We start from the raw sequence: 22539 nt of genomic DNA, 5'->3' as shown, positions 1-22539 counted from the left end.
AATTTAAATAGCCAGCCCCATTTTCTGAACGAGCGTCCGCAAATAGCGTCCGGCTCTGAATCAGGCCCTCTGTTCAGTTCTATGCGAAGCAATTATATACTTTACACTGAAATACGTTATATTTATATCTGCTTCCTAAGTCCCATATGATAGTATGCAAAAATTATTCAAGGTGTGCGCAAATGACTTCAGCTAGTGGAAATCGAAGAGATTCCTTACTTACTCCTATAAATTATGAATAATACACCAATACAGTTACCACCTTAGCTCAATCATATATAAAAGGTACATACAAAAAGTCTCTTACTCTATTAAATGATTTCCATATGTAGTGATCTCAAAAGAAAGAGATAGTGCAGTGATGTCTTCTAAATAAATTGTTATATATTTTTTAAGATACACTCACATACTCAATAAAACACATACGCATAAAGCATCGCCAAATGATGCACTACCACAGGATATGGGTACCAGTGATGTTTTTCTGGAAGTACAGTAGTGGGGAGCGATGGTTCCGGACACCAAACAGCAGTTCACTTGCTCCACGAATACCCTGGTCACAGTGTCCAATATTTCACCAGCTTAACGCGTTTTGGATCGCTCTCAGCATACTTCCAGAGCGCTAGTTTGAGTGACAGAACGGGGCATGTGTGGGTGGTGGCAGGGGCAGGTCTGTGTAAACGGTGTGTGCTTGCACTAGCGTAGGCGTGGCTTGGCATTTTTACACCAATTTAAGGTTGTGCATAATTAAGACGCAGCATCAGCATACACGTCACTGAGCTGTTTTACACACAGGGATACTCGCAGTGTTTACGGTAGGCTAGGGTCTACTTCAAGCACTGGGTGCTGGTTCGATGTCGCCCGATGGTACCAATGTTTTCATACACTTCCTGGAGATTATGTCTGAAAGTGGACGTCTTTACTCCAGGCTGGTGGGCGTCTAACTTCACCCGGCGATCGCACGTTAAGACCTAGAGGGCATCCTATGTCTTAGCGTGCTATTGGCTCCGTCTACAGTTGATTTGGTGCCACCTACTTGAGGCCACTTCCAAAGATTTTTCTAGGGCCACCTTTGATCTCCAATCCACCCATGGGTGCATGTGATTGTGTTTCCTACCTGTGTTCCCTGTGAACCCAGCAGTCAACCACACCACATACAGCCTAGTACTGGTAAACACAAAAAGAAAAAAACTGCGCTCTAGTGTAAATGCGGGGACATATCAGTGAGATACGCGCAGGCTGCATGTTTCTATACTATTAAGTAAAGAAACTGTTAAAAAGTAAACAGTGGGGGGTCACCCCTCCACCTGAGCATAACCACCGTCGGGCTCTTTGAGCAGCTGCTGGTTCACAAAATACAGAGGGAAAAAAACGTAGGGGTCCCCAGTATTTCATGAACCAGCACCAGGCTCTTGGCTCCGGTACTGAATGTAATAACACGGGAAAAAACATTGGCTCTTCTATTCACCTAATATCCACGTTAGGACATTTGTTTGAGAGATTCCCTAAGCCAAGGGTGATTATTGCTTTATTGCATTTTACATTTTCTATGTGCTCTAATAGAGATATGGGGCTTATTTATCAACACTAAAATCTGATGAAGGTAACAAGGTTTAGAACTCGCCTGGAGTTCTGCCTAATTACTGGAGGAATTCATCATTCCTCCTCTCCATCAGTATTTATTCTGAAAAGCTGTCATTTTTGCGATGACAGATTTTCATTAAATAGATACTTTTCCCTCTCTACTCTACCTTTCCGTAGCTGTAATCAGTGCTGCGTATGCGCCATTACGTTCACAAAAGCGGCGCATGCACAGCACTAATTACAGCTGCGGTAATTCTGCGGAAATTAACGCAGACGGACTTAACCAGTAGATATCAGTGATATCTCCTGTGTTAAGTGTGTTAATGAATACTAAAAAAAAACTGTAATTAAGGAAAATTTCCTTAAAACCGTTATTGAGGTGTTGATGAATAGGCCCCTCGGTGACAAGATGTTTACACTAACTTTTATATTAAGTAATCTTTATAATAAAGCACGTAGATTATATTACATGCAGTGCAGTGGAGGAAAGCAGGCAGGGTGAGGCTGATTATGACAGCGTTTGTGATGTCACAGAGGTGTGAGAGAAAAGGCCCTGCTTGGTACAGGACAATCAGTTATTGGATGAGAGTGAGCTGTGTACTGGTTATATATTGATATAGCTATAGACACGCATTTTTTCATTACATTAACGCTTTTTACTGATACGAGAGTCTAAGGTAAGAATATTTTAAAGTAATTATTATATGAAAATATAGTTTAATAACATGGGACTATTATAATGGGACTAGCTAAGCATGGTGCTGGTTGTAGCTTTTTGGGGGACCTCACAAAATGTTTGTTCCCCTGCATTAGCTGTAAGCAGACCATGCTCTGACCATTGGTGCTTAGAGGTATTTTGTATTGTTGGCGGGGTGGGCTATTTTTTTTCCCCCTGTCAACTTTTATTTATTTATTTCTAATTATTTTTCTTGCTAATCATCATCGATCATGTTCTCTTCTGCAATTGGGCTTCCTATACTTATAATACAAATATGCACCTTACAATGTATTTCATCAGTTTCGGAATCAGAATTTCTTCTCTTGCTCTCCTGTACTGTCTGTCTGATTCTGCTGCTTGTTTGGCTTACATCAGGGGGATTCCAACATTCCGCCCTCTAGCTTCTGTGGAACTACACATACCAGCATGCCCTGCCACAGTTTTAGCATGCCCTAACAGCAAAAAACAAGGCAGAGAATGCTGGGATGTGTAGTTCCACAGCAGCTGGAGGGCCACAAGTTAAATATCCCTGGCCTACACAATCAACTCTATGAGGATATTTAAAATCACAAATGACATTAATACAATCACTTGTATAGAATTCACTGCAGGTAGAGGCGCCACCGGGACTGGTGACACCCAGTGCACACTCTGACTATCCCTGTTTCGGATGGGGTGTGGCCTCGCGGGGGAGACTCCGATGACGTCACTCCGGGGGCAGCCCAGCATCGCTGTCAGCACTGTCGGCTCCTCTTCTATGACAGGTGCTGGGTGCTGCAGGAGAAGTCACACTGCAGCACCCAGCTCCTGTCACTGCGGAGGAGCCGGCATTTTGGTGTCACCCCCTCTAAGGGTGACACCCGGGTGCGGCCCGCACCCCTCGCACCCCCCTCATGACGCCACAGACTGTAGGGTAATCTAATCTTTCTTGGTTGGCGATATCTAGTGACGCCCCTGCAAACACAAATACTATAGGCCAAAGTCCTTCACGCCACATCTCGCCATTGGGAAACTTAGGGCCACATTTATTAATGACTTTTATCATACGCATAGTAATAAAGCTCGTTGTGTATGATAAATGGTGCTCCAGACAAGCCACACTGACTTCAACAAAACTACAATAAGATAATAAACTACAACTTAGGCCCGTATACAATTAGCCGCGAAAAGCCAAGATCCGCAAAAGCCGATTGCGACATTTCATCATTCGGAAACTTATCTCCATATTCAAATCCAAATAGTTTCAGAAAACGCAATGTGATGTAATGGGCGAAAAGGATTTGCCTCTGAATAACAGGAGAACATTTTTTTTATTTTTATTTTGGGGTGCAAAGGTGGGGAAACCACTCAGAACCCTTGGAACAGTCCCCCAAAAGAGAACTGTAAAAAAAATCCCTAAAAAAAACCCCAGAGGAAAACCCCAAAAAATTACTTTGAAAATTGGGGCGAAAAAGTACAAAGTTGGGGTACAAACATAAAAAGTAGTGAAATAGACTTTTGGGGGGTCTGCACGTATGGGTGAAATGTTTTTTGATTGCAGGTGTTTGCTGAAGGCGCGTTTTTTAAAACTTCACTTTTGCGACTTTAAACCATGCTAGCACCCGTTTTCAAGTACCCCAAATTTAATAGGACTACTTATTTTCACCAAAAAATACTTCTTAATGATAATTCTTCACCACTTGTGCAAAGACACTAATTAGATGCTATTGACACAACCCCAATTACCTTTATTAGGGCCATTCGGGAACATCTATATTGATCCCCAATGTTAGGGCATCTTTCAGAATTGAATACGGCGAATAGCGGGGGAGCGCACGAAAAGTTTTCCCATGCAAACACGTGATGTAGGCTAAAAGTGCGGAATGCGAAAAGGTATAGCGGATGCAAAACCAATTGAATACAGGCCTTAATTGTCATCAGCCAGAACATAAACTTGCAACAATGCCGCCTTGCAGTGACATTTGGGGGACAGTGGCAAGTCGCAGAATGGGCGAAGGCAGTCATGTGACCTTACGACATCGGCTCTCATACTTTACTACTGTATCTTATTTATTATTGTGTAACTCTCCCCCAGTGCAACAGAATCTGCAACACTACTTACACATTGCCTGCAGGTATCAGGAGCGCTCAGCTTATGTGACAAGTTTCTAGTTTGCTGTAAACATCAGTGTTCTTTAGGACCGAATGTCATATACCAGCATATCTCCTTCATGCTATTTGTTTTGTTAAATACCATTGATTCATTATACTATTCCAATTAGCTTCTGGCAAATATCTTGACTATACTGTTACATTGATTACATAGGTACCATACCACACCTGTATACCATTACCTAGTGTCCTAAGCAATGAGTATATGCTGTGCATGTATCTTTTCAGCACATATAAGTAACATTATAGTACAAGATTAGTACTGTACTTAGAAAGATATTGTATTTTTTTTCTAATTTAAGTTTTTTCTTGCATATTTACAGAAAATGTGGCTGCCTCATTTGGGGCTAACAGAGGCACATGGATTCAGACTGCAGAGCGGCGGAGCTCTGAACCCCGAGATCATTGATGCCGCTCAGTCCATACTGTGGCGGCAATTTAATACGCAAGGCTTGCAGTGCACATGGGGAGGAATATTTAGCTCCTATAACCCCGTCTCTGGGCCTGCAGTACAGATCCACCCAGATAAGCCTCGCAGACACTGTTTCATGTCCTGTTTTCGGAATGGGCAGATACAAGTCGCGGACAGTGCTCAACAGTCAGAGTTTACCGCCTGTGCTCTGAAACAGCTGCAAGAACTGTACGGGACTGTTGTTCCAAAGGACACACTGAAAAACATCAAAATCCTGGACGTGGAGCAACAGCCGGATACCTCCAGTGACTGCGTAGTGTATTCTATAGCAAATGCTGTGGAGATCCTCTTCAATGACGACGTTCCGTCTTGCAGCTACATCTATGAATTAATGAGGGAACATCTCATTGACTGCCTAGAAAATGGAAATTTTACACCATTTCCAAAAACTAGGAAAAGGAAACGTCGTGAGGAGTATGGGAGCAGCAAAAGGAGGAAATGTACTCCAGGTCATTAGATGCTGGTTCACATAAAATCCCTGGTGAAGCTGTGATTGGCCGATATGCATCGGGACCCACCACCTACAGACGCGGCCACCTGCTCGCACGCTGCCAGGTTACCAGTAGAGGATGGCACGCTGCACCAACGCCGAACTTCCGGCTAAGCCAGGCTCGACACAACCGCAAGGTTGTTAACAAAGAATGAAGATCTACTTCCCACAGCCCCGGAGTGCACCCCTCGGTGCTACAGACCCGAATGTCACTACAATGGACACCGCTGCTGTCCAGTCTGGCCGGGAGAATACAGAAGCAGGATTAGACCGAGACAAACATCCAGAAGCTTAGCCGCCTGTCCCAGCACTGTGAGCAAGACACAGACAGTGCTCACTTACACTGTACCCTGGACCTCCAGGAGTCACCTGTAGAGGAGGGTTACAGTGATCTACAGGAGCACCCTCCATGGGATGCTGGGAGCTCAGCCTGCGGGACACAGAACATACTTCTATACCGCAGGAAGAAGCTAATAGATAAGGGTCACCACATCATGGGTGTAAAAAACATCAGGATTGCCCCTTATTTGGGACCTACTCCCTGGAGAAATCCTAGATGGAAATTTAGGACAGAGATTTGGGTGAGCATACATGAATTATTAGCATTTGCACTTGCACCAACCTCATGCTAGGTGTAAGAGATACTTCAGAAAAAGACTTCCATTCACCATACATACAGCTCAAAAAATCAGGGCTGTTGCGAGGGTGGTACGAGTGGGACACGAGCTCGGGGTGCCAAAATGGACAGAGGGCGCCATCCAGGGTACCGGAATTCATGGGGCGCTGCACAGTATAATGGCCGCCTTTTCATTTTATCTTGGTTTGCTCTATATCCTAAATAAGTTATGGATCCGAGATTCGTTTCTACATTTCATCTTCCCTCAAGCTGCCCAGATTATCTCCCCTCTGGCCCTCCCTCCTCTGTGATCATCTTCTGTCACCTCCCCTCTCCTCACCTTTCTTATGGGCCTCTGTCACCTCCCCTTTCCTATCCTTTCTTATTGGCCTCTGTCACCTCCCCTCTCCTCTCCGTTCTTATTGGCCTCTGTCACCTTCCCTCTCCTCTCCTTTCTTATTGGCCTCTGTCACCTCCCCACTCCTCTCCTTTTTTATTAGCCTCTGTCACCTCCCCTCTCCTCTACTTTCTTATTAGCCTCTGTCACCTCCCCTCTCTTCTCCTTTCTTATTGGCCTCTGTCACCTCCCCTCTCCTCTCCTTTCTTATTGGCCTCTGTCACCTCCCCTCTCCTCTCTTATTGGCCTCTGTCACCTCCCCTCTTCTTTCTTATTGGCCTCGGTCACCTCCCCTCTCCTTTCTTATTGGCCTCTGTCACCTCCCCTCTCTTCTCCTTTCTTATTGGCCTCTGTCACCTCCCCTCTCCTGTCTTATGGGCCTCTGTCACCTCCCCTCTCCTCCACTTTCTTATTAGCCTCTGTCACCTCCCCTCTCTTCTCCTTTCTTATTGGCCTCTGTCTCCTCCCCTCTCTTCTCCTTTCTTATTGGCCTCTGTCACCTCCCCTCTCCTGTCTTATGGGCCTCTGTCACCTCTCCTCTCCTGTCTTATAGGCCTCTGTCACCTCCCCTGTCATCTCCTTTCTTATTGGCCTCTGTCACCTCCCCTCTCCTGTTTAATGGGCCTCTGTCACCTCCCCTCTCTTCTCCTGTCTTACGGGCTTCTGTCACCTCCCCTCTCTTCTCCTGTCTTATTGGCCTCTGTCACCTCCCCTCTCCTCTCCATTCTTATTGGCCTCTGTCACCTCCCCTCTCCTCTTCTTTCTTATTGGACTCTGTCACCTCCCCTCTCCTTTCTTATTGGCCTCTGTCACCTCCCCACACTTCTCCTTTCTTATTGGCCTCTGTCACCTCCCCTCTCTTCTCCTTTCTTATTGGCCTCTGTCACCTCCCCTCTCCTCTCCTTTCTTATTGGCCTCTGTCACCTCCCCTCTCCTATTGGCCTCTGTCACCTCCCCTCTCCTCTTCTTTCTTATTGGCCTCTGTCACCTCCCCTCTCCTTTCCTTTCTTATTGGCCTGTCACCACCCCTCTCCTCTCCTGTCTTATTGGCCTCTGTCACCTCCCCTCTCTTCTCCTCTCTTATTGGCATCTGTCACCTCCCCTCTCCTGTCTTATGGGCCTCTGTCACCTCCCCTCTCCTCTCCTGTCTTATGGGCCTCTGTCACCACCCCTCTCTTCTCCTGTATTATTGGCCTCTGTCACCACCCCTCTCTTCTCCTTTCTTATGGGCCTCTGTCACCTCCCCTCTCCTCTCCTATTGGCCTCTGTCACCTCCCCTCTCCTCTCTTATGGGCCTCTGTCACCTCCCCTCTCCTCTCCTGTCTTATTGGCTTCCGCCACCTCTCCTCTCCTTTCTTATTGGCTTCTGTCACCTCCCCTCTCCTTTCTTATTGGCTTCTGTCACCTCCCCTCTCCTCTGCTTTCTTATTGGCCTCTGTCACCTCCCCTCTCCTCTCTTATTGGCCTCTGTCACCTCCCCTCTCCTCTTATTGGCCTCTGTCACCACCCCACTCCTCTCTTATTGGCCTCTGTAACCTCCCCTCTCCTCTCCTTTCTTAGTGGCCTCTGTCACCTCCCCTCTCTGATCAGCACTTTCCTCTCCCCTCTCCTCTTTGATCCCCTCCCTCCTTCTCTCCTCATTCATCATTGGGCTTCAATTGACTTGAAAGTGACACATCTAAGGTAGAATCCTAAACTTCAATTATAAGGCATGAGTTTAAAAAACAGTCACTGCTTTGCTATGTAAAGTAATGGAGGTGTTCCCAGGCATGACCATAATGTGTTATTTGAAAGGTCCTTTAAAAAATATTAGGAGACCTGGAATAATAATAATGGTGGTAGACAGCATGGGTAGTAGTACTCACATTAATATAGGTGCAAAGTTTATTTGTGAAGTAGGAGTATAGCTGAGAAGGGGCTTCCCATAGGTGTTCCCACTCCAGTGACAGCTGCTTGGGGCAGTGATTGCAGTAATAAGCTGTGCACCCTGTGGAATCTCACTCTAGCACATGTACTCTGTCAGTTTAAGGTAAATGATCAAAATATATAATACAATCTCCTCTATTGACTGATAACAATGATTCAAAGTAGATAAAAGTCAGATCCTAGATGCTATACATAAATAAAGCAGTGCCAAAGGAGCTACTCCTTAATGTCAGATAAGTCACCGGAGCATTCTATTCCCCCAATGGGACCTCAATGCCCAGCATGATACTGCCACTGTTTGCTGTTTTCCTCTTAACTTCAGTATTCCCCCGCAGGCTGGTCATACCCCACTGGAACAGTTCAGTACAGGGAGGGGGGCGCTATGACATGCACTTTCTCCAGGCCCCATGGTTCCACACTACTCCTCTGACTCTAATCATATGTGGATTATAATACATGCCAACAACAATCCCATGACACTCCCCCAGGTCATATATAGAAACATAGAAATAGAGACTTTGATGGCAGATAAGAACCACTTTGCCCATCTAGTCTAGGTTACGTGTGATGGCATTGCCACTGCCCAGTTCCCACTACAAAATGACCTCCTGTGGAAACGGCAGTGTCTGCATGCTATATGAGCTACTGTACATTGACAAGGAAGAGGGATCTTGGGATCCCTCTCTGGCAGATGGGCAGTGCACTTGTGAGAGTGCACCACTGCATGCTGACACTGTCCTAATTCACTGCACATCTCACCATTGAGAAACTTAATAAGTTACATGATGTTATCAACACTCATATGATTGCTTGCTGATATCTAGTGAAGCCCCGGCAAACACAATACTATAGGCCAAAGTTAGCAGCCATGACATTCATCCCGTTTCCTAACCAGGCCAACACAGCCAGGCCACACTGACTTCACCAAAACCGCAATCAGATAATAAACCACAACCAAATTGTCATCAGCCAGAGCAAAAACTTGCTGCAATGCCATCTTACAGTGACATTTGGCGCACAGCAGTATGAAGTCGTAGAATGGGCAAAGGCAGTCATGTGACCTTACGGCTTTGGCTCTCATACGTTATCACTCTTATGTATTATTGTGTAACTCTCCCCCAGTGCAACAGAATCTGCGACACTACTTACACATTGGCGCGGGCATCAGGAGCGCTCAGCTTATGTGACAAGTTTCTGGTTTGCGGCAAAACTTCCGTGTTCTTTAGGACCAGATTTCATATATCAGCATGTCTCCTTCATGCTATTTGTTTTGTTACATACCATTGATTTATTATACTATTCCCATTGGCTTCTGGCAAATATTGGACTATACTGTTACACTGATTACACAGGAAAGAGAAAGATATTATATTTTTTTCTAATTAAAGTTTTTTTTACAGAACATGTGGCTGCCTCATATTGGGCGCATAGATAACGTTGTGAGGAGTATGGGAGCAACAACAGGAGGAAATGTACTCCAGGTCATTAGATGCAGGTTCACATAAAACCCAAGGTGAAGCTGTGATTGGCCGATATGCATTGGGACCCACCTCCTACAGACACGCCCACCTGCTCGCACGCTGCCAGATTACCAGCAGAGGATGGCACGCTGCACCAGTGCCTAACTTCAGGCTAAACCAGGCTCCACACAACCGCAATGTTGTTATCATAGAACGGAGATCTGCTTCCCACAGCCCCGGAGTGCACCCCTCTGTGCTACAGACCCGAATGTCACTACAACGGACACCACTTAAGACAGTCTGGCTAGGAGAATACAGAAGCAGGATCAGACCGAGACAGACATCCGGAAGCTTAGCCGCCTGTCTCAGCACTGTGAGCAAGACACAGACAGTGCTCACTTACACTGTACCCTGGACCTCCGGGAGTCACCTGTAGAGGAGGGTTACAGTGATCTGCAGGAGCACCCTCCATGGGATGCTGGGAGCTCAGCCTGTGGGGCACAGAACATACTTCTATACCGCAGGAAGAAGCTAATAGATAAGGGTCACCACATCATGGGTGTAAAAAACATCAGGATTGCACCTTATTTGGGACCCACTCCCTGGAGAAATCCTAGATGGAAATTTAGGACAGAGATTTGGGTGAGCATACATGTGGGATACTGCTTCCATTTATGTATCACTCACCCCTAAGTTTACATCCCTCACTGATGGTCTCACAGTACAGCACATCAGGGTAATGTACAGTACTAACAACCCCCCTAAAAATTCTGCGTTTGCCACTGAAGAAGATCAAAAACCTTATAGAGATACAATCCCTGAAAGAGCGTCACAGTGAGAAGGTGATTGGCGTACCTACAGTCTTCTATCATCCCTAATTGGGATTCAGACATTGTAATATTGACCTTTTATAATTGACCGATTCTAATCTTGGTTATCAATAAACACTATTACTTTATACATCTTTGTCATTGATATGGTTTTTCCACATACATCATATCCTCCGTTGAGCGCATATCCCCCCATTCCATATGTATTATCAGCTGTCTGATATGATTGGACTCATCTTAAGCAAAACCAGCATCTAGACAACAAGTAATGGCTGAGGACCAGCCGGGGGAGGAACCTACAATCCTGACTGCTATAGAAGAACTCCAAAATATGGGGGAAAGGGAAAATGTGAAGAAGAGTCTGCACAGGATTATGTATCAATATATGAATATATGAGAAAAAACCAACAGTAATATGTAGTCACATAGATTGAAAAAGCTATCTCAATTCAAAACACTGGTTGGTGGTGCACACTGGGGTTAGAGAGGTCAAAATATATAAAAAAAATGATTGCCAGAGCAAGTAAAGATGACTCCTTTGTGGGGCAATCTTAATAAAAGAAGTTTATTTAGTTAGAATAAGAAATTATAATTATATTAAAATATTAATTTTTATTAGTATACTCATTAAAATACATAGGAAATAATTGTTATAATTCCTTACTAAATAAACTTCTCTTATTAAGAGTGCCCCACAAAGGAGTCATCTTTACTTGCTCTGGTAAAAAACATTTTATGCTATGGAAGAACCTCAGCCTGAAGAGGAGACACCAGCAGACACATTTGAGTCCACACAGGAGCCACAACAGGGCTATCCCTCCCAGCCACAAAACGAACCATTGGGTCAGGCAGCTGCAATTCCACTTTAAACACTGCAATTTAATAGTATATGTAAGCCCGAAGGCTGACATTTAAGCATGAGGGACATTAAACCACGAGTGTTTTGAGTGTTGCCAGTTTAATAACATGTTGGCTATTGCCCCTTTAAGTTTAGCTGTTCTTATGCAGCCAATGAATGTTCACGGGGAGTGGTCTAGGGGTATATAATGGAGTGATGTATGCAAATCTGCCTCTTTGTTCCAGTTTTTTTCCAGGACAGAGAAGTAACGTGTGATGTGAATCCCCTGATTAAATCTCCCTTTTGTCTTTTCTCCTTCTCCTCTTCTCTTCACTCCTACTATTCTTTTGTTCTCTTAGCATATACTTTAATTATTTTCACATATTATTTCATGCTTTCCCTGTATTCTTTCCCAATGATTCCTTCCTTCCTGGTCTCTCCCTGTTGCCCATCATAATGTCCCCCCATCGCTCCTGTTACGCTCCCCGCTGTATGTACTGCCGGGCTAAAACAGCAGGCTCCCGTGCTGCCCATCTCTCTCTCTCTCCCTCCCCCCCCTCCCATGAGCAGGCCGCCGCCGCGCTTATCGCGGACTGGGCCTGTGGCCGCGCTTGCGCAGTAGGGCATGGTGGCGGCTGTCGGCCCCTGCCGTTTATCTTTGCTGTACGGAGGCAGGCGGCAGTATCCGCCGCCTCCGATCCTGCCTCTCCACATGGCACCCAGGCGTGCCCTTGTGCCTTAACGCAGGCGAGGCCGGAAGCTTCGGCCCCTTCTGTGCTGTGAGACGGAGCGCGGCTCAGCATGTTGCTGCTGGCTCCGTCTCTATATTGTTTAACCAGCAGCAGGCAGCGGTGGCTGCACCGCTGGTTGGTTCAATGAGCGGCCTGCGGGCGGTTGCGCGCCCACGATTAGGGTCGCAAAGGCGGCGTGGCTTTGCCCCGAGTGCGGCCGCATCTTTATACTGGGGGGCCTGCTGCTGCCTGCTCTAGGCGCGGCAGGAAGCCCTCCCAGGTACCACAGTCTGCCAAAGGGGGAAGCCCTATTAGTGCCCCAGATTATAAGGGGCCATACAAAATTAGGATCCCCTCAGTAGTGTCACTAATTGACTAACTGGCAAACTTCAGTCCCCGTTGATCTTTTAAAATGTGTCACTAGGAGATCTGGAAAACATGTAATGAATATAGTGGTGCAGCCAGTAGTAAATAAATTGGAAAGCCAGTAATGAATATAGCGGTGCACCGACTAGGAGATCTGGAAAACGTAATGAATATAGTGGTGCACCAACTAGAAGCTCTGGAAAACATGTAATGAATATAGTGGTTGACCGACTAGGAGATCTGGAAAACATGTAATGAATATAGTTTTGCACCGACTAGGAGATCTGGAAAACATGTAATGAATATAGTGGTGCACCGACTAGGAGATCTGGAAAACATGTAATGAATATAGTGGTGCACCAACTAGTAGATCTGGAAAACATGTAGTGAATATAGTGGTGCACCGACTAGGAGATCTGGAAAACATGTAATGAATATAGTGGTGCACCGACTAGGAGATCTGGAAAACATATAATGAATATAGTGGTGCACCGACTAGGAGATCTGGAAAACATGTAATGAATATAGTGGTGCACCGACTAGCAGATCTGGAAAACATGTAATGAATATAGTGTTGCAGCAAGTAGTAAATAAATTGGAAAGCAAGTAATGAATATAGTTGTGCAACAACTAGGAGATCTGGAAAACATTCACTGTTAAGGGTGCACTGATATAGACCATCTATAGGTTCAATTATTAATACTGAATAATACACCATCCAGTACATAAGGAGTCCAATCTGTACGCCTATGTCCAGGGCAGTGCACGGTTTCATTTCTGCCCTTCCCCAGATTCTCCAACTTGCTCAAATGATCTGTAATGGGGCCCTACTGCTACATATAACTGCTTTCTGTGTTTGCTGGTCCTGTATATTCCAGAATTCTTTCATTCAGTACATTCGTATGATATATATTATAGCAGGTGTAATTGTTTAGTATGCCCTCTTAATAGTGAAATGTACAAATCAAGCATTTGGAAACCCCTCTAGTAGAGATTCAGCATTTGCCACTGAGCCCTGTTCCTTTACAAACAAGGGCTGTTAGGATTGCCCAAAGGGGGAAGGCAGGCCCCTCCTTTATAGCTAAGAGGTCACGTGTGGGTCCGGTAGCGGTGGACTCTCCACTACTGCAGCAGCGGCAAGTGCATCAGCTGCTGTGGGTGCTCGGGTCCGGGGTGCCAATTCCCATGATGTTACGCCAGCAGTTATGTAGTCTCCCATGTATAGAGCTAGGCAGTCCTGGCTCCGCCGATCCAGGATGCTGTACTGTACTGAGCTAGTGGGGTATGGGCAGCCTGCGGGGGAATACTAGAGTGAAGAGAACCCAGCAAACAGCGGCAGTTTTATGCTGGGCATTGGGGTCCCATTGGGGGTATGAAATGCTTTAGTGATGCACTATCTGGCATTATAGAGTAGCTGCTTTGTCACTGCTTTATTTATGTATAGCTCCTAGGATCTGACTTTTATCTACTTTGAATCATTGTTATCAGACAATAGAGGAAATTGTATGATATATTCTGAGCACTTAACTTAAATTGACAGAGTACATGTGCTAGAGTGAGATCCCACAGAGTGCACAGCTTATTACTGCAATCACTGCCCCAAGCAGCTATCACGGGAGTGGGGGCACCTATGGGAAGCTCTATTCCCAGCTATGCTCCTACTTCACAAATATACATTGCACCTATATTAATGTGAGTATTACTAACCATGCTCTGTCTACCACCATTATTATTATTCCAGGTCTCCTAAAATATCCGTAACTTATTTAGGGTATAGTGCAAACAAACCAAGATAAAACAGGCGCCCATCATACTAGGTAGCGCCTCATGCATTCCGGAACCCTGGATGGTGCCCTCTGTCCATTTCATGCTCCTCTGTACCCACCTTTGCCACTCCCCTGGTTTGTTACACCCATGATGGGTGCATTGTCTCCCGAGGCTGTGGCACACCCCCCCACCCACCCTCTGACCCAGCTGCTGCTATTGCTGCCCTCCATATGCTGCCATCTCGGGCAAGTGGTTATTGACCCCTATGTTAGCATCCCAGTCTCTACGCCTGGGTCATCTATTGATCAGTCATCAGCAGTTGCTGCTTAACCATTGCTTCCTCATGTTCAGACACAGCTGGGCCCGTTGGCTCGGGCTCGGAGGCCTATTACTCCTACCATAATTGGCAGGCGGGTTTTAATTATAAATGCAGCGTGCTACCCTAAAACCCGCCCTCAGCTATATGCCCATAGGGAAGTGGCTGAGTATTCCTACAGTAACACTCAGCTACAATTTTAATGATGCTGCTGTCTCTGACTGGTCTTTTGGCTTACCTCCATAGGCGTCTTTACAATGGTTGCAAGGTGGGCCCACACCGCACTCCCTGCACCCATAATTAATTATACTTACCTCTCCGCCGATTCCCGAAGTGCTGCTCCGCAGCGCAGGACCGGCGCTGCAGAGCAGCAAACACTCACTGGAAAAATGGCAGTGGCCATTTTCCCAGTGATCTGCGCATGCGCAAAAAAGATGTCCCCGGGAAAGTAGGCGTGGGCACCATTTTCCCGGAGACCTGCGCATGGCCTGTAGATTCTGGCATGAAGCCAGAATCTAGTGCTCAGAGCCGCGCTGAGCAGCCGACGGAGAGGAGGGGGCCTAAACGGAGGCTGCACACCCCCTGCTTACCTCAATGGTCCGCGGTGCACTTCACCTTGGCCGTTGACGTGGGTTGCGTAGGGGTTCACTAAGAACATGCTGTTGCTTTAGATGTTCCCCATTGTGGTTGCTTTAGAACTCTGGAGGGACCGCTTGGGTTCGCGAGTATGATTTTGTTGCGACAACCTGGGCGCGGTGCATGCGCTTCACCTCAGAGTTCGTCCTCTCTTCCGGTTGTTAGTTTGGTAGAATGAATTGTCCTGTGTTGCCTGCTGCTTAATGTCCATTTTGTTGCCAGTCATGTGCCTGGTATACAGATTGGGATTGCAGATAAACTGTTGCTTTTCGAGGAATTAGCCCCTCAGGACGTTTTGGCCAGTGACTCGTGTCATCCTAGGTTTGGCAGTCCATCAGGCCGGCATTTAGGAATTAGCTTTCAGGGTCATTGCCCTCCAGGATTTAGCGCTGTTATCAGGTGGGTTGGCTGGAATGGGAGATGTTTATGATTTTAGTGGCTCAGGCACGTAAGAGCTTGCAGCTTCTATTTGGGATCCGTATTTGCAAAGCCGCGCGCTCGCTGTGGTAAGGCATATTTTAGCAGGCATGTCTATTTTTGTCTGCGTTGTATGACAGGCCCGGCCCCTTTAGGTCCTTCATAATTTCAGGGGCCTGCAGGGGTTGGTCCAGGGTCGACCCCCTAAGCGGATGACTGCAGGTGTCCCATTGATATGTCCATGTTGTCTTACTTGGTGGCTGCGGTCCCTTCCGTTTGAAACAGCTGGCATTCTAAGCTGAAAATAAAAACAATTAGGTTTTTTTGCCATGGTGCTTCATGTAGCGTTTTGGGTCTGCAAATTAGTTGCCCCTTTGAGAGGGCCGACCCATCACTCACTATTGCGGATGGAATTGTATGCCTGGAAGCGATGCTAGGCCTTATACAGCGCCCCAATACGGACCAGGCTGGTAGAAGACGCTGGCTTTCACTTCAACCATATCCCATTCATGCAGTATGTCCGGTGGTGCTGGCGTGCGTCGTTGAGCAGATGCATGGCGATAGGATGGGACATGGTTAATGCACAAGGAGGTATCCCCGGGTTACGAAATACCAGTTTTGTCATGTTTTTGCAGCGTTGTTTGGCTTTTTCAGAGCTCGAGCCGGGCGAGTTCGGTACTCACTCATTTAGAATAGGAGCTGCTTCATACTTTTCCACCTACAAAACACGTGATGTAGGAGAAAAGTCTGGGAGGCGGAAAAGTGTAGGCATGGACTTCGACCATCGATGATACATAATCATCGATGGTTTATGGTCGATGTCGAATGTTTTTGCCACCGATGAGGGAGAACTAGATGGTTTCCCTCCATCGATGGAAGAACATAACTGAATATTTATTTATTTTTTTCAAGGTGCCGAGACACAGAGCATAGCTCCACCCGCGAAGCCACGTGTCTCGGTTCTGATTGGCCCCCATCAGTCAGAGAACAGGGATGACCATCAGTTGGTGAAGCCATCAATGGTCATCCATTGCATAGTTGGTTACCATTAATGGCCACTTTCTATTTTGCCATCGATGGTAACCATTGCTGTCTCCATCTCATCTGCTTAGTGAAGCCACTGAGCATCCTTTACCAAGATGGCCTCCGAGGATGCTTCGGTGCATGTGCGGTGCCATCTTATCACTATGTCTAAACAGCACAGTACTATTGGGCTGTGTATTACATAGCTCCTGACCTGCCTGACCCCATTGTTTGTACCTGTTACCACAAGACCAGATGGTCCTCTACTGATTACCATTATTCTCCGCTACCTCTTCCTGTTACCGTGGGTACTGCTGTACCTCTGCATATAATAAACCCATAACTCTGGTTAATGTTATCTGTGTGGCCTAAGCTTCATCCCCTGGTACCTATTACCTATTTGGTTCTACACCAAATTGGACACATATATCAACAGTTGGTGCACAATGGTTATTAGCAGTCCATAGGCAAAATGCCTAGTGGTCTTGTGGCACACTATGATAATTGCATGAGAATGACCAAGCCTGGAGAGGGGTCTACCCAATTGGTATAGTAAGCTTGAAGTGGATCTTCAGTGGTAGCCTTGGAGTAGAGCAGGAGAATGCTTCGGTATTGTCCTGTACAGTGCTGGATCTGGTGGCCACCTACTGTACGTTGTATGCTGTCCTCTGTGGCAGGCCTCTACTGGGGTCTATCAATCAGTTTGGCTAGTAAACCTATGAAGTGGTACCACCCTGGTGGATAAGTTGAAAAAGGGAAACAATGAAGGGTTCTGTCTGCTCAGCCATAATCGGCTGGCACACATAGAGGCATCCCTTCCTTGGCAGGGTCTGCAAAGATTCCTCTTGCTGTCTTGGTTTGTGGTATCTGGTGTCTTCCTTTTTGAGCACACTGCTTCTTCTTACTTCTGTAGCAAATTCTTCTATCTTCTTTTCCAGGAATACCTCAATACCACTATCAGACAGCAATGCTTGTGATGGCTAGCATAACCAGGAAAGAAGATATGAATAATTCACTGCAAGCCCATATTGGCCACCTAAAATGCTGTCGGCTGCTGATTAGCATGGATCCAGCTGTATTCCTTGTTGCCAATAGTGGAAAACATTATGGACGCGCCAATTCGGAAAACCAGGACATGAGCTGGGACCAGCTAAACTCCTCTTCTTTCTTGTACAGTAGATGGGACACCCAACTGAAGGTTAAACTGTGCAACTGCACTTGCTGACTCTGACACTGAGGGGGAAATTCAATTGTTGGGGCGGCCGCGCTATTAATGGGCCCCCGACAGAGCAATTCAATTGTTCCAAACACCCATTAATTATCATGCTTGTTACGCTCAAAAGTACCCAGTTTAGCTGCGTATAGCGGCTAAACAAGTCTAAAGACTTGCCCACGATGCCAAAAGTGCCATTTGGGCCACTTTTCACACATTTCTGCTCGCCACCTCGGGAGGCTGCGAGCAGAAATCTCAGAGCTGGCAGTGCTTGCACCCAAACAGCAGAACAATTGAATTGCATGCCAGTGGGCACCCACTGGTGCCGGATGCCCAAACAACAATTGAATTCCTTTCTGGGACAGAACCTTCAGGATCAGTGGACACCGAATACAGGCATTGGGATATGCTGATTTTCACTATGTTTGATGCATGTTTAATGTTGTGTGACCATTTGTGCACTTATTGTTCTTTGTATATTTATAGATATAATCCCCTTGAGGAATATTACTAAATGGCAACTGCATTCAAAAAGAAAATATTGATTTATTTAGAAGACCCAGTACCTACGGGAAATAGAAAGCTGCATCTTGTGCCCAGTGACTTGTTTTTAATATAAAGAGTTTTCTCAGAGCTTATAAACAAGGCCACTAAACCCCAAGTTCTTACCGATAAACACATTTGACACAACTTCTCCATTTCTAAGAAAGGTTCGTAACTAAGCCTGCTTGGTAGAGCTTACCGTTCACTAGAGAGCCATTGTTTTTTTTTGTGAAAGCAATCATTTCAGCGCCAGGGTCAGCCACACAACTGTGGCTGAAATGATTGGTTCGTTTGGGCCCCCACAAAACAAGATGGCAATTAATCTGTCCCTGCACAAACTGGCTCTACTAAGGCAAGATGTCGTCCTCAACCTCCTCATCCACCGATTCCTCACCCTCTTCAGTGTTGAGTACATCCTCATCCTCACAGAGTATTAACTCGTCCCCGCTGGAAACCACCAACACCAGGTCCCTCTGTACGTTCTGGAGGCTGGTCTCCCTGGAAGAGTTGATCATTCATTTTTATGAACATCATCTTCTCCACATTTTGTGGAAGCAACCTCCTACGCCTTTCGCTGACAAGGTTCCCGGCTGCACTAAACACTCTTTCGGAGTACACACTGGAGGGGGGGCAACTCAGGTAAAATAGAGCCAGTTTGTACAGGGGCCTCCAAGTTGCCTCTTTTTCCTGCCAGTACAGGTATGGACTGTCTGACATGCCTACTTGGATGCTGTCACCGATGTAATCCTCCACCATTCTGTCAATGGTGACAGTATCATATGTAGTGACAGTAGACATGTCAGAAATTGTTGCCAGGTCCTTCAGTCCGGACCAGATGTCCAAACGAGGTCCTGCCTGCCCTGCATCACCGCCAGCAGGTTGCTTAGGATACCTAAGTTTTTTCCTGGCAGCCCCAGTTGCGGGAGAAAATGAAGAAGGAGCTGTTGACGTGTCACGTTCCGCTTCAGCTGACAGTGTTTTCACCAGCAGGTCTTTGCACCTCTGCAGGCTTGTGTCGGCCGGAAAGAGAGACACCACATGGGCTTAAACCTAGGATCGAGCACGGTGGCCAAAATGTAGTGGTCTGATTTCAACAGATTGACCACCCTGGAATCCTGGCAAAGCGAATGAAGGGCTTCATCCACAAGTCCCACATGCCAAGCAGAATCGCTCCGTCTTAGCTCCTCCTTCACTTTCTCCAGCTGCTTCTGCAAAAGCCTGATGAGGGGAATGACCTGAATCAAGCTGGCAGTGTCTGAACTGAATTCACGTGTGGCAAGTTCGAAGGGCTGGAGAACCTTGCACAACACAGAAATCATTCTCCACTGCACTTGAGTCAGGTGCATACCCCCTCCTTTGCCTATGTCATAGGTGGATGTATAGGCTTGAATGGCCTTTTGCTGCTCCTCCATCCTCTGAAGCATATAGAGGGTTGAGTTCCACCGCGTCACAACCTCTTGCTTCAGGTGATGGCGGGGCAGGTTCAAGAGTGTTTGCTGGCGCTCCAGTCTTCGGCATGCAGTCGCTGAATGGCGAATGTGGCCAGAAATGTTTTGGGCCACCCAAAGCGTCTCCAGCACGCCCCTGTCGCTTTTCAGAAACTTCTGCACCACCAAGTTTATTGTGTGAGCAAAACATGGGACGTGCTGGAATTTGCCCAGATGTAATGCCCGCACAATATTGGTGGCGTTGTCAGATATCACAAATCCCCAGGAGAGTCTAAGTGGGGTAAGCCACTGGGCGATGATTTCCCTCAGTTTCTCTAAGAGGTTGTCGGCGGTGTGCCTCTTACTGAAACCGTTGATACACAGCGTAGCCTGCCTTGTAACGAGCTGGCGTTTCTGAGATGCTGCTACTGGTGACGCTGCTGCTGTTGCTGCGTAAGGTGATACATCTACCCAGTGGGCTGTCACAGTCATATAGTCCTTAGTCTGCCCTGATCCACTTGTCCACATGTCCGTGGTTAAGTGGACATTGGGTACAACTGCATTTTTCAGGACACTGAGGACACTGTTTCTGACGTTTCTGTACAGTCTCGGTATCGCCTGCCTAGTGAAGTGGAATCTAGACGAGATTTGGAACCGGGGACACACTACCTCCATCAATTGTCTAAATCACACTGCACAAATGGCGGATACCGGACGCACGTCTAACACCAACATAGCAGTCAAGGCCTCAGTTATACGTTTTGCTTCAGGATGACTGCTGTCGTACTTCATCCTCCTCGCTAAGGACTGTTGGAGGGTCAATTGTTTAGTAAAAGTAGTGGTGTTCCTACTTCCTCTCTGGGATGATGAACGACTCCCAGCAGAAGCAACAGCAGCAGCAGTAGGCGTAGCAATGCAGGATCCTCCGGAGGAATCCTGGATAGGAGAGTCAGTCATGCGAGTGACATGGCCTGCAGGACTTCTTCCGATCCTGACTAAGGAGGAAAATGATGAGGAGGGAGTTGATGGTGTGGTTTGCAGGCGCTTGGATATAACAGGACAACGGGATTTTGGTGTCCCTGGACTGCTTACGGTCTTAGCCAAAGTTTCTGAACTTGACAGTAACTTTTTATGAACGCGCTGCAGGTGCCGTATAAGGGAGGATGTTCCTAGGTGGTTAACGTACCTACCCCTACTTATTTCACCTTTACATATGGTACATATGGCAAGACAGTTGTTGTCCGGATTTGGATAGAAATATTGCCAGACCAAAGAGGTGGAATGTTTGGTCTTCTGCCCAGGCATGACCGTGATGGGCTTTTTCATCCCACGGACAACAACTGTCTCCCCCGGAGCCTGATTTAAACAAACCACATCACCATCAGAATCCTCCTCGCCAACTTCCTCCTCAGCGCCAGCTACACCAGTATCCTCATCCTGTTGTACTTCAACAGTGACATCTTCAATTTGCATATCAGCAAGTGGACTGTGGGTGCTCCTTTCAGCACTTGCAGGGGGCGTGCATATGGTGGAAAGAGCCACCCCTTCCCTTCCAGTGCTGGGAAGGTCAGGCATCGCAACCGCCACCACACTTGGACTCTCCTTGGGGATTTGTGATATCTTCTAAGAATGCACAGTTCTTCGCTGTGCATTTGCCAGCTTAACTCGTTTGATTTTTTTAGCGGGAGGAGGGCTTCCATCGTCATGTGAAGCTGAACCACTAGTCATGAACATAGGGAAAGACTTTAGCCGTTCCTTGCCACTCTGTGTTATAAATGGCATATTGGCAAGTTTACGTTTCTCTTCAGATTATTTAAATGTTTTTTTCAAGGTCATTTTCCTGAACTTTGTCATTTGGGATTGTATGTGCCCTCTACTATGACATTGGGCATCGGCCTTGGCAGACGATGTTGATGGCATGTTATCGTCTATGTCATAGTAGCAGCAGCTTCGGCACTAGGAGGAAGTGGTTCTTGATCTTTCCCCTATTTTATTTTTATCGGAGAAAGTTTGGTCCTCCATTTATGTTATATTGATATATACGTGCGGCTAAGGCGCACACAAACACAGAAAATAATTTTTTATTTTTGTTGGAGACTAGTGCTCTTTGTGGGTTACACCACCCTTTAAGAAATGAGCCAGCCGGCCCTTTACTTATGGGACACAGGCGCACGCTTGACGCTGCTCCTTTGTTGATGCATGTGCAGCACAATTCACAAAGACAGAAAAAAAAGAAGAATTTTTAATTCTTTGTGGAGCGCACTTTGGGGGTTTCACCACCCTTTAACAGACAGACGCATGCTTGGTGCTGCTCCTTTGTTGATGCACGTGCAGCCACAGTGCACACAATTCACAAACACAGAAAATATTTTTTTATTTTGTTTGGAGTGCCCTTTGGGGGTTACAGCACCCTTTAACGGTCAAGCCAGCTGGCCCTTTACCTATGACACAGGTGCTACGCTTGGCACTACTTTGTTGATGCATGTGCGGCTACTGCGCACACTATTCACAAACACAAAAAAAAAATATTTTTTAATTTTGTTTGGAGTGCCCTTTGGGGGTTACAGCACCCTTTAACGGTCAAGCCAGCCGGCCCTTTACCTATGACACAGGCGCTA

This window comes from Taudactylus pleione, unplaced genomic scaffold, assembly GCF_031769625.1.
Source record: "Taudactylus pleione unplaced genomic scaffold, aTauple2 ptg000108l, whole genome shotgun sequence".
NCBI lineage: Eukaryota > Metazoa > Chordata > Amphibia > Anura > Myobatrachidae > Taudactylus > Taudactylus pleione.
Note: the sequence above shows the minus strand (reverse complement) of the source record.